At 39.8% G+C, this 14405-nt stretch overlaps 1 protein-coding gene across 1 annotated transcript in view; it reads left to right on the top strand.

The window, feature by feature from the left end:
- LOC113026743 (neural-cadherin) overlaps positions 1-14405 on the top strand; it is a 337047-nt gene that overhangs the window by 58460 nt on the left and 264182 nt on the right. The gene's annotated exons all lie outside the window — the stretch shown is intronic.

The following is a 14405-nucleotide window of genomic DNA, read 5'->3' on the forward strand; positions in this document are numbered from 1 at the left end:
CATCTGGGACTCTCCTCAGCTCTTTCTGGGACAGTGGCGCGGCTGCCCCTCTGTTGGTCTTCCTTGGTCTCGTGTTCTGGGGGCCTCTGGATGTCTGGAGTTTTGATTTCCTCCATACCTGCTTCATGCCCTGGAGGACGGGGCTGTGGCCCCCCCACACCCTCTAGCAGATCATTACATGAAGGAACCTTTTAAAAACAAGCGCGTCCATGCTCACAGGTGTACACACGGGTGCTCACACACACAAACTACACCCTTTTTGGCTCCTACCTCAAAGCACACTGTGCGCTGTTGATATTACGTGCTGCACAATAATGTTTAACACTTAGTATTTACTGTTATATTCACATAGATCATCATGATGTTGTTTATCCCTTGTTAAATGCCTGTTTACTTTTTTCTTTCTCAACAGGTGATCCAAGTGATTGATATGTGTATTTTTGTCTGCTTATTTTGTTGTTTTTTGTTTTTTGCCCTTTATCCCAGTCCCTCTTCTCTGCTGTTTTTCTTTCCCTCTTTCTTTCTCCCTTTTCTTTTCCTCATTCAAGTCTGTCCCGTATCTATTAAGTGAAAATAAAAAATAAAATAAACAATAAAAGGTGAATCAAATAGACCATTACGGCAAGGCTGGGATGGTCCATTTGGTAAAGTAAATCTATTGGGCATCTTTCTTCACCTTTAGACAATAATTCTGATGGCAAAAGAGCCAAACGGGACAGGAATAAATTAATTAATTAATTAAATTAAATAAAATGGCTAAAGAATGTTGTCAGCGGCCTTGGCATCTTTGCTACCATGAACTGGATCCAGATACAGTGGGGCAAAAAAGTATTTAGTCAGCCACCGATTGTGCAAGTTCCCCCACCTAAAATGATGACAGAGGTCAGTAATTTGCACCAGAGGTACACTTCAACTGTGAGAGACAGAATGTGAAAAATAAATCCATGAATCCACATGGTAGGATTTGTAAAGAATTTATTCGTAAATCAGGGTGGAAAATAAGTATTTGGTCAATAACAAAAATACAACTCAATACTTTGTAACATAACCTTTGTTGGCAATAACAGAGGTCAGACGTTTACTATAGGTCTTTACCAGGTTTGCACACACAGTAGCTGGTATTTTGGCCCATTCCTCCATGCAGATCTTCTCGAGAGCAGTGATGTTTTGGGGCTGTCGCCGAGCAACACGGACTTTCAACTCCCGCCACAGATTTTCTATGGGGTTGAGGTCTGGAGACTGGCTAGGCCACTCCAGGACTTTCAAATGCTTCTTACGGAGCCACTCCTTTGTTGCCCGGGCGGTGTGTTTTGGATCATTGTCATGTTGGAAGACCCAGCCTCGTTTCATCTTCAAAGTTCTCACTGATGGAAGGAGGTTTTGGCTCAAAATATCACGATACATGGCCCCATTCATTCTGTCCTTAACACGGATCAGTCGTCCTGTCCCCTTGGCAGAAAAACAGCCCCATAGCATGATGTTTCCACCCCCATGCTTCACAGTAGGTATGGTGTTCTTGGGATGCAACTCCGTATTCTTCTTCCTCCAAACACGACGAGTTGAGTTTATACCAAAAAGTTCTACTTTGGTTTCATCTGACCACATGACATTCTCCCAATCCTCTGCTGTATCATCCATGTGCTCTCTGGCAAACTTCAGACGGGCCTGGACATGCACTGGCTTCAGCAGCGGAACACGTCTGGCACTGCGGGATTTGATTCCCTGCCGTTGTAGTGTGTTACTGATGGTGACCTTTGTTACTTTGGTCCCAGCTCTCTGCAGGTCATTCACCAGGTCCCCCCGTGTGGTTCTGGGATCTTTGCTCACCGTTCTCATGATCATTTTGACCCCACGGGATGAGATCTTGCGTGGAGCCCCAGATCGAGGGAGATTATCAGTGGTCTTGTATGTCTTCCATTTTCTGATGATTGCTCCCACAGTTGATTTTTTCACACCAAGCTGCTTGCCTATTGTAGATTCACTCTTCCCAGTCTGGTGCAGGTCTACAATACTTTTCCTGGTGTCCTTCGAAAGCTCTTTGGTCTTGGCCATGGCGGAGTTTGGAGTCTGACTGTTTGAGGCTGTGGACAGGTGTCTTTTATACAGATGATGAGTTCAAACAGGTGCCATTCATACAGGTAACGAGTGGGGGACAGAAAAGCTTCTTACAGAAGACGTTACAGGTCTGTGAGAGCCAGAGATTTTCCTTGTTTGAGGTGACCAAATACTTATTTTCCACCCTAATTTACGTATAAATTCTTTACAAATCCTACCATGTGGATTCATGGATTTATTTTTCACATTCTGTCTCTCACAGTTGAAGTGTACCTCTGGTGCAAATTACTGACCTCTGTCATCATTTTAAGTGGGGGAACTTGCACAATCGGTGGCTGACTAAATACTTTTTTGCCCCACTGTAAGTGTTGATGGATATTCCTAATGTTGTTTTGAATCACTACAATAGATATCAGCATATGCGCATCATAACTATTTAACAGAAACTATGTAACAGTGGTAACATGAAAAGAGAAAACAAAGAACAACAAAAGAGGGAGAAGAAAGGAGAAGAACAGATAGACGAGCATTTTCACCTGGCTCAATGCCCTGTACACCTGTGTGTGTGTGTGTGTGTGTGTGTGTGTGTGTGTGTGTGTGTGTGTGTGTGTGTGTGTGTGTGTGTGTGTGTGTGTGTGTGTGTGTGAAGCAGGAGGGGATGTGATCCATCCAATAGACACTCCCAAACATTTTTTTTCGTTTCCTACAAAGACTTCCTCTCCCTTCCTCTCGGTCCTTGTTTTGCTGTCATGATTTCACAGTCTTCACTGTGTATTTACTTACCAACTGGAAAACACACACACACATACTCATATATACACAGAGGCATGGTGTTTTGTGTGTTTACTCCCTGCCCTTCTCTCAGAGGGAGAAGTGCAGACTGAGAGTTTGTGTGTGTGTATGTTTTCAGTGGGTGGGCGACAGACAGATGAAAAAGGGAGGTGACAAAAAAGAGGGAGAAAAAGAGAGAGACGTGTCAGGGAAAAGAAAGCGTTGCGGAGTGTGAAGACGGCAAGAACAATGATGCGGTTTGTGGCTATGTTTAACTCTGTGTGCGTGTACGTGTGTGTGTGTGTGTGTGTGTGTGTGTGTGTGTGTGTGTGTGTGTGTGTGTGTGTGTGTGTGTGTGTGTGTGTGTGTGTGTGTGTGTGTGTTTGACAGTCCGTTTTTTTCTTCCCAAGCAGGCATGGCCCTTTGCCTGACAGCCTCTCTCCTTCTCTCACCCTCTCTTTTCTCCTTCTGTTTGACCACTTGTCTGACATTCTTGTAAATTCTTTGTCAGCTATAATTACAGCAACCCTGAATTAACAATGCAGTTTTTTATCAGAGCTGCAATGGATTGAACGTCATTCACAGGACACTGTGTAAAAACAAATAAATTAAAATACATCATATGATATTTAGATTTAAATTAATATGTCAAAGACTTATTTGAAGCATCATATAACCAGTGAGATATAGCATTGAATAATCATATTTGACATCATAGTTAAAAATGTTTAATGTGACCAGCTTTGTGTGTCTGCAAATGGCCTGATAATTCCAAATGTTATAAGATGCAAATATAATGTACAGCATAAACTTGTAAATGTTTTCAAAATCCAGCTTTTGCCATTTGAATTAGATTCAGCGCTTGATTACAGCAATTATGAAAATTTGTTTCTTTTTTTTTTTTTGCAATACTTAATCATTCACAAATGAAACTACGAAATGAAAGTGGGCAGCATCGCCTGCTTTGAACAGAGATCTCTCATCTCTATTTTAATTTTTCATTGCAAGCAGTTTGCCATTTTCTCTAGTATTGATTGAGGCACCAGTTCTTGCTTGCAGAGTTTGAGTTTTCACCCCATGCAGTGCCCATGCTGCTTCTGCCTTTGTCTCTCTCTCACTCACACTCACACACACACACACACACACACACACACACACACACACACACACACACACACACAAACACACACACACACACACACGTGTGTTCTAGAGTTTCCACAGCAAAATGTTGAAGTGAAAGATTTGACCTGCATGTCGCCTTATTTTGGTTTCGGTCATTAACTAAAGGAAAGCTCATTTCCTTTATTCATTTCTAGCTTCATATTTTATATTTCCAATAGAATAGCTTTGCACGAGTCACCCATTCAGACCATTTACAGTCTGAACCTAGCCTTTTACTTCCTCTACATTTAAGTGGCACGTCAGCATGATTGTGACTGGCTGCCCCTCATAAACAGAACATGTTTATGTTTATGGCGTGTGTGCTCACAACAAGTGCGATGTACCTGAGATGATCATGTTAGGCATGTCCACTTTTGCTGACATCACACAGACACAAAAGTGGAAAAAAATGTCAAATGTAGGATATAGAGCACCCATAATCCCATGCCTTTGGTTCACTTATACGTGTACATAGAATGAGCTTATTATTCAATCTTAAGTGGTCATAGGTACACACTGTGACATACTTGTGACTTATAACACCCACGCACATGTAGCTTTGTAAATAAATGAATTCTCCAAAGATTACTTTGACGAATTTGCTATGTGAGATTTATACTGCCACTTTGGAAGAATGACATTTCAGAGTGTATTAGCCAACACTTTGATACTGTGTTTTAGAGATCAAGCGAGGAGTGTGAGGAACAGGATGTGTCAGTAACGAGCAAATAGGACATTGAGACTAAGCCACTCTTCAAACAGTTTCAGGAGATAGAGACAAGAAGCAGCTCTCACGGTGGTGAGTCCATCTTTCAGTGGAAGGAGCAACAGACAGACACCAGATATCTGTCTGTGCAAATATAGTGAATCATCAGAGTTTGCGCGTATGTGTTTCTGACTGCTGGAGTGACTTAGGTCATGAGTTACGATGGCTGTATCATTACATGAAATCTTGCTTTCACGCAGTTTGAATGCAAGTGTATCTAACCAGGTCATTATTTTCAGGGTCCAGAAGTGACTGGGGTTCACTGTTGTCACAATCCAATTGAAAATCTATTAAAGTGCCTCGGGTGTCTCGCACACCACTCTGCTAAACAGAGATATGCTGCACATCTCCCTGGGTAGACTGGATGCTAGGCTGTGAGTGTGTGCGTGCACATGTAGGTCTGTTTGTGTGATAATATGTGTGTGTTTGCACATCCTTATGTCTTTGTTTAAAGAGTCTTTTTGTGTGCATGTATGTGTGTGTGTCTGTCTGCGTCTCCAGAGTTTTAAGTGCCTGTAAACCATCCTCCGTCTCAGTGGAATTGTAATGGGCTGTCAGTGGCTCAACATCCCACGAGGTTTATGTGTGTATTATTATTATTTTCCTTCTGTGTATGAGAGTGACAGAGAAAGAGGAAAGCAAAGAGGGAGAGGGTTCTCTGTAGAGAAGTACACTGGCCACCCTGCAGAATGATCCTAATTGACAGTGATGGCCATTTCCTCGGGGACACAGAGCGAGAGACTCGGTATGTGTGTGTGTGATTGAGTGTGCTGATTTGTATGTGTTTGCACTTTGCACTGTCTCAGATGTTTAAAGTGTTGACTGTATGCAGGTTATGTCATATTGTGTATATGTTTAATGGCAGTTTAAAGTATTCTTAAGTGCTTAATATAAATCATCATCTTTTAAGTGCCATTAAAAACAGGAGGCAAATTGGAATCATTGTATGCCTGTAGACACCAATAGTATTTTCTGATAAGGATCATTCAAAAGCTTTTGTTCTTTGTATATAATTGTTTTATGGTTTTCATTTTTAGTCTTTTGTAATTTAGTTCTTTTATTCCCTCTTTAAAGCTGGAGTTCACTCACACACACACACTTATGTTTGTACTTCATCACTTTTGAGGGCTATTAAATGGCTGCAGGAGTTTAGAAGTGATGGATGGATGGATTTGCTAGCCTTTTTCTATGATTCAGAATTGAGAAAAACAATCCTGATGTGCATGTGCTAGGACTGTCATGGAAACGCACTACATGGGGTTAAATCAAAGCATCTTTGCTTATTTGCTCCTAATCCCCAGTTTTATTTATAAGCACATGCTTATATAAATGCATTTGATCCATTATAAGACCCAATTCCAGTGTTCCAGTGGGACTCCATGGTTCAGTTAAACCTAATTCCTAGATTAAAAGTGAAACAAAACTAGACCCTTAGACGGCCCTTTGAAACAAAACAACTTATTCATTTTTTTTCAATGTCCCAGTTCTTAAACAAGAAGACAAAAGCATGCACAAAGAAAAGCCAAGCTTCAACCTGCTCTACTCGACTGCAAAGCTGCAGGATTAGTTATCTGGAAGCTGAAGAGAAAGTGAGAAAGAGAGAAAGGTTGTGATTGGAGTGAAATGACTGAGAGTAGATTACAAGCCACAGCGGGTGAAAAGCTGTTCACACCACTTCTGTCTTTCATCATTAATTCGGTGGAGGTGAAATCAATCCTGCTGTTTATTTTCACCTGTGTACTTCACTCTGTTCCTAGACTTTTTAAGAGTATGGCTACCTGTCCTAGGACATAATGATAAAAATGTAATGTTTTGATGGCTCATTAAGGACCCTCAGAATGTCCTGGGTTTGAGTGTTCATCAGTTGGCATCAGGCTAAGAATATCAAGCACAACCTGGTATAGAACAAACACAGAGAAATAAATGATTACCTCTGCATGAGCAAATCTTTTATGTGGCAACAAGGAAAAACACTGGAGAGAACTACTTATCTGTCCCAAAGTGGCCCCGGATTGTGTTTCTGACAACAGATTTACATTTGCTAATCTCTTTTAGGATCCTCGTCTTCACTCTCCTCTCTGTCATCCTGAGTATCTTCTCAGTAGCTATGATGTGCAACATGGTGTGTGGGCTTCTTTTACGTTTACTGCCAATTCCATTCTGTTTGCTTGTATCCTCATTGTCATTGTTTGTTTTTTTGGGGGGGGGGTTTTGTCCCGTTTGGATCTTTAGCCACCAGAATTGTTGTCTTAAGGCCAAGAAAGATGCCAAGCGGATTTATTTTACCAAGTGGATCATCATGGCCTTGCCATATTGGTCCATTTGATTGACCTTTATTATAATTGTGTATTTATTTTATTTTCGGTTGCTACAAACAGGACAGACATGACTGGGGGATAGGACGGGGAGAAAGAATGAAAGAAAGAGAGGAAGAGAAAGAAAAACAGAGGGGAGAAGAGATGGTGAGAAAGGGGGGAAGAAAGAAAAACAATCAAAACACCTGGATCACCTGTATGGAGAAAAAAAAACAGAAGAGAAAGCAAACAAAAAAAAGAGCAACATAATAAAAAACAGCACCATCACAATAAACTAGCTAGCAGTAGATAACAGTAGATACTAAATATTAAACGATATTGTCATTTTTCCCTTAAATCTACAAGAACTTTATTGTTGTTGTTTCCTATTCTTTAAAGTCATGTTTTTTAAAATCTGTTTTCATATATCCCCCCTCCCTGTTCTGTCTCCAGTTGATTTTTTTGTCTTCTTTGTTATATAGAGATGGATAGAGATGTGATATAAGATTGTGAATTCTTTGCCACCTGCATGAAAACACCTGCATGATCTGTAAATGATCCTCCTATTGCGAAAGCTAATTGGAACTGTCACCCTGTGATTTCAGGCTTAATTTGTGCTTAAGAGCTTGATGTCTGTGCTTAATGTCTTACTCAGAACAACCACATCAGTCAAGCCACACATTTGTACGTCTATTGTCGCCGAGGAATGTGTGCATCTTGAAATCCCGAAATACTGAAGTCACTCTGTAATGAGCAGGCCTGCTTTTCAGCACCATGGACAGTGACACAGTCTTTAAAAAATGCTGTTTGGAGTTTTCTAGTGAAACTCCAAAACTGTTTGTGTCACATTGATTCTTGAGCTTTAAAAAGCATCTCTCTAATAAAATGTTTGCAAAACCAACTGTACACGTGCCTAGTTGTCATATTATTCCATATATGGCATGGTATTCAAACTCAAACTTTTTATATATATATATATATAGATTCACAGCAGGAAGCAGATTTGACTGTGAGGTTAATGCTATTCCACAGTTTTGGGGGCAGCCACAGTTTAACTCTAGAGCGGCAGACAGTCAGAAGGATCTGAACAGCTTCTAACTGGAAGCTGAAGTTGGATATGTAGGAAGGAGCCAAACCATACAGGGCTTTTTAGATAAATGGGAGGACCTTGTATTACTACTGATAGACCAGTGAATTGATGTGATGTGTTTTATATACTGATTGAGTGAAACACAAGCAAATTTAGTGTTGCATTATGTAACACGGACTATTTTAGAAGTCACAAGGAGATATTTTACCTATAGTTTACTTTGTCAGTGCAGGCTGGGAAAGTCTACAGCAAGGTGGCATAAGAGGGAACCGAGAGACAATTAAAATGAAATGCAAATGTAAATGCTAATTTTATTATTTGGAACTCTGAAGTGAAGTTTGGATTAAAGGCTACATGACACGTTCAATCCACAATGTAAGTCATAAGAATAAATCATGTAATAATAAACAAGATATACTATGTTCCTTTGTTGTTGGGCCAATCTTTTTCTGGCACCTGTGCCTTCAGCTCAGCACTGGTTTCAAATACTCTATATTAAAAACATTGGCATTCAAAAAGTGAATCAAAATACCTAATAAACGTGGGTTGTGAGTTGTCACTGCTCCTCCACAGCATCATATTATGTAAGTTAAATATATATATGACACTTTTAATAACTAAGTGACATTCAAGTCTCAAGCTTAGTCCCAGGTTAAGTTAGGTTGATATAATTTCTCAGTTTCCAGAGATACATTTGCCACTGTAAATATTTAATTCTTAAAACACAAATCAGCTGTTGACATTTTTTTAATGTACCATGTATCACGGTCAATTAAAATGAGATGGGCTTCCTTAGTGTTAATGTAATCATACATTTGTCTTGTATGTGCATACCTTAACATTGGCAGATAGCCATATGATCTCAAATTGAAACCACGGATTTACTCAACAGACACATGCTTTGACTGACAGGTAATCCTCTGAAGTGCAGTGGAGAACAGGAAAAAGCTCAAGAGCAAAAGGCACTCAGCCAAAGCAAGCAATGATTCAGTGCATGGAGTAAGCAAACCCACTGAAGAAAAGACAAACAAATGATTAGATTAGATAAAAGTGCATCTTGTTATAAAATAGAATCACCAAATGAATGACTTGGCAAGTGATTGAAGATGAGCAACAACTTCTAACCCAGATCAAAATAAGCGTAGTGGATGGTCACACACAGATTATTGATTGTTCTTAAATATGAATGCAGAAAACTGTTGTGTGAGTAGGTTTAGTTTGGGCCGTGAGTTTGGTAAGAGAACCTGCACAAATGTGCAGTTTAAGCAAGCTAGATTTCATTCTTTGAATAAGTTGTTGGCTTTGTATTTAAATGTATTGCGTTGTTGCAGTCATAAATATGGATGAACTAGTTAGAGACTGTGCCTGTGTACACCAGCTGCTTTGGTATACTTTGCTCTGCGTGTGTGCATGTGTGTGTGTTTGAGTGCGCTAGAGGGTGCCAGCTGTGCCAGCAGTTATAGTTTGCACTTGAGCTTTGTTGGATAAAACTGAACCCTGTTGTCCTCACATCCACTTAAATGTACACAAATTCATGTACACTCCCACAAACAAGCATTCCTTGGCAAAACACACAAACAACACACACACACTGAGGGTTCCTCCATGATGACAGATACTCATCGCCCACAGCGGAGTGTCGGTCTGACGACTTGCCATTTCACATCACTCTGCAGAGATGAGTGGGACACAAAAATAAAATTGCTCCAAACCATGCAGATGGAGAGGCAGATAGACCCACTGACATGGATGTAGATGTTTATAATAAAACAAGTTTCATGATTTGAGTGATGCTGATGCTATGACACAGCACATCTATTCTAGGCAGATACTGTGGGAATGGAGACATAGATCCCTGTAGTCTCTGTGAGGATGTCAAAGCTGGAGGCAAAAGCAGGATCATAGCATGCTGAAGATACGAGTCAGCATCAGAAAAAAAGGATACTAAATACTGAGGGCGCTTTACCCTGTCAGCACCAGTCACATTGTAAATTCGCAGCACGGTCTCTCTGTTTGGCTCAAGGCTGCTAAATAAGCCCCCTTCTTCAGTGCCGGTTAGCCCGGGGTTAAGTGGGTTAAATTCTAAAATAGTCTTAACTCTGCAAGGTGGCTAATCTTGGATCACAGCAGGGTGAGCTAAGCTGAAGTGGACTTGAATCTCGGTTATCCACTTTCAGATGTGCCAGGTAGACACAATAGTCAAGTGCTTTAATCTCCGTCAGCGGCGGATGGAACCTTTTTTGTGAATTCGGTGCTGCGAGAAGGCTTTAAGACGCGCCTCCATCTAACACTCAGTGAGTGATGAGTAATAAAATCAACTCCAAGCCAAAACGGACTAACGAGTGTAAACAAAGCCTGACCTTCTTCAAGCGCTGAGACATCTGATACAGTGGGTTAACTGGATACGTAACCTGGTTCTGGAAACACTTAGTTAATCCATTCCCTGAAATAATTTCACACATACTGTAAGACTCGTTTTTCTCATTTCATTCTCACACTTATATATGTAAACATACAGTATATATATTAATATGTGATATTTGGTTTTGTTATGAAAAATAGGTTGACAATAAAAAAAATACTTTCAATTTATTTTTTAAAGTGAAAGTTCAACAGTCATTTCAAGGTTCTGTTTATTGTAAGGTAAAGACTCTACAAAGTGAGAGAGTCCCAAGGATCAGGCAATCACCTGTAAGCAGCACTTTGCTTTTTACAGGAGGAGACCTAACGCAGAACAAAGCTCAGGGAGGACCGGCCATCTGGTGCCAGCAGTTGGGGTGAGAGCGGAAAGAAAAGGGAGACAAACAACAAAAGGAACAAAAGACAAACTTAGAGGAGAGCAGACAAAAGTAATGGCAGCAGTTAATACACAACACACGGGGAGAGAAAAGAGCAAAGAGGCGAGGGGCGCAGTGCAATGTTTGAGGTCTCCCAGCTTGAGGCTAGATGAACTAAGAGAAGGTTCAAGATCATCTGGTCCAGCTATAACTATAAGCTTTATAAAAAAGAAACATTTCAAGTCAAACCTTAAAAGTAGAGATGATGCCTCTATCCACAAATCAAGCTGGGAGCTAGTTACACAGGAGAGGAGCCTCATAGCTGATGGTACTTCTACTTCTATTGTACTTCTACAAACACTAGGAATCATAACAATAAATGACTGGTTGTTGTTGGGAAAATGTTATGCCTAAACTAATTGTGCAGAATATTGTCATATTGTCACTGTCAGTGTCTTTACCTTTTTAGTTTTAACTTTAGATATCCGCTGTGAGTCATCATTTTATATAATGAACATTAGAACCTAACGTAGTGCATAAGTGATCTAAGGTCGTGTTTCATGTTTAGATGCCCCGAAAATACATTTTAAATCTCTTTTCCCCCCAATACTTTTAACATTTCTTTTGAAACACTGCCTGAATAGTTTGCCAGTGTCACATTATAAAAGCCTTAAAGAATACTTATTGGAGTTGCAGGAAATTCAAATGTGTTTATTTGCATTTGTATTAAGGTATATAACATAATATATACACTGTTTTTGATGTTCATAGAGAGCTGCACTGGTTGCAGGTCAGATACAAATTAGAAGAACAGAAAGTCTATTGTTATATAATCAGATGAACATTAACTGCAGGTGCTTCATATTTTATATATTAGATTTCTTAAGCAAATGTTGTGGTGTGATAAATAATCTTTATTGGAGGGTTTGGATGGGATCGTCTGTGGCTCACTTGATGTTTACTCGTGCTTTAAGGTATTTTAAACTTCAGTGAGAGGTTGAATGGCATGCAGTAACCCTTCTAAGTGTGCTTACCTTGGTTTACTGGGCTCCCCTCAGACTGATACAGTCAACATGGAGCCCTGAGGCTTCAGGGTAGATTAGGATGACCTACAAACACTAGAAATTGCTCCTGAAACACGCACAAACATGGCAAATACACACTCAGTAACCTCAAAGTGCTGATTAGCGTCAATGTTAGAGTAATGAGAACAGGGCTTTGTGGAAAAAAATAATTAAAATGTGCTTCTAATTAGTGACAAGGATATGCTTGAAAATCATGGTTAGAGAGGATTATATTCTTATATACCTTCACCCTGAACAGAAGAGAGAAAAAGAAAAGGCATAGTGAGCTAGAACTACTTGTGATATATTGTGACCTCATAACTCATTAGCTGGATGATGGGCAAAAAAAGAAGTCCACAAATGTTCTGGATTCCTTAACCCTCTGTGGCAAACCACATTTTTGCTTATTATACTGTCTCTTTTTAAAATGCTTTATTTAATAACACCAGAAGCATAATTGTTGAATAAAATTAAGAGTTGAAGATGGTTTGACCCCTGACGAGCACTCATCTCAGGAATCAAATTCACACGATGAGGTTTTTTTTTCTTTTTTTAAGACTAATCTTATTTTTACACATATTTAACCTGAAATAGCTATTATGAAAAATATCTACTTAAAAATATGAATATCCAAAAAAGTTTATTTAGCTGAGTTTGATTTAATTTATTTACTAAAACAGCATTTTTTACTTTGTTGGGCAATGATGGTAAAACAGTGAGACTGCTTATTTGAGATTTTTTTAGTGCCTTCCTGCTCCAAAACACTTTATTAAAATGATCAGTTTTTATCAGGCAGTCGCAGAATTTGATAACCAGCTTATCATTTTGAGTCAGAAATGACCCCAAAAATCACAGAAATGTGATATTTACCTGACAGATTAATCAGTGTCACTTGATTCATTCAGACACACAAAGTCACCTGTGCATGGATGAGCGCATGCACTTACACAAACACACACAGTTATGGTTAAAATCACCCCCACCACCAAATAAATAAATTATACCAATGGGACAGACGACCAAAGTTATGTGGATAACATTTTGAGGCAGCGCATGAGACTTAAATTGTTTTTCCCACTTGAACTCTGGACACTGTCTGGAGGATAAGGTCTGCGCTTTTATCGAAGTAGCCCTTTCTCAAATCTAGCAGATTTTCTCAGATATGTTCTCAATACTATAAATACAGCAGAAGTAGAACACGGGACACATGACACCCACTCGCTTGCTGTGAATTCTCTGGCCAACATGAGGTCACTCAGACATTACACAGTCTTTGTGCTAAGGAGGTGACAGTGGGAAAAAAAGTTTGAGTTATTAAATGTCCAGTGTAACTGATGCGGTCATTCACATACAGCTCGGCTGGATAATGGCCTTATTTGTTTAAGGCTGCAGTGCATGTGGATAGTGCAGATTTCACTCCCACTCGCTCAGATGCTGCTAAGAGACCTTAACAAAGCAGATGAAATCCCGGCGTCTGGTATGGTCACCTCTTTGTGAGGAGGGAGATGACACTTTGAGGCCTGCAGCAACAAAATTCACCAACAGTGTGTTTTTCAACTTCTCAAGTCATCTTGTTATTTGTTTTTTCTTACACAGTTACAGCTGAAATAAGACAGAATAAAAGAAATGGATCATTTGAAAGGATTCTCAAACATGTTTTTGGATCATTTTTGCACTGACGGACTGGATTGGACCCAAACGGCAAACTAGAGGGACGAACTTTGCAAACTAGAGGAACAGCTAAAATTAAAATGAGGAAAATATTTTTATTAGTTTGTTGCTAGGGGCTAGAAAGATAACATTTGTCTAGTTGTCTGGAGATGAGGTAAATAGAGGTAGAGGACAGAGGTAAATATGTTGCATTTCTTATGAAAATGCAAGATAAAAACAGGACTTTGTATGCTGAACCCCACATTTTCCTCAGTAAAGGAACCGATGAATAAATACTTTGTTCAGTCTGTACAATGCTGCATGTGCAAGAACATTTTCTTGATTTGAATAGTCTTGCCACCTCTGTAAAGCAGCATAATTAATAGAACTAGAAAATGAACTATATAGAGGGTGCTTTACCGATAATGAATACCTCCCACTTTTCCACATTTCAAGTGTTGAAGAAGGAGTGTTGGTTTGTCTTCATAGCTCAAGCATCTATAGGTCTGCTGCCAAGGTGTGGGTTTGTGACTGAACTATCCCCCCCCCCTTCATTTACTCAAAAATAGAAAAGGGATAGAAAGAAAAAGGTGAAGGGAGAGAAGGGAACTGTAGTGTGTTCCAAGTCAATTTCTCCTTCCTCAGATTGACTTCAAAGCAACATGACTAATCCTCTCACGCTTGCTCGTTAATAATCCGTTTAATAATCCGTTTAGCAGCTTTTCATGCTGTGCTGTTTGTTGGCATTATGGGGCTGTATAAAATGAGGAGAGG

Source organism: Astatotilapia calliptera, chromosome 1, assembly GCF_964374335.1.
Source record: "Astatotilapia calliptera chromosome 1, fAstCal68.1, whole genome shotgun sequence".
NCBI classification, from domain to species: Eukaryota; Metazoa; Chordata; class Actinopteri; order Cichliformes; family Cichlidae; genus Astatotilapia; species Astatotilapia calliptera.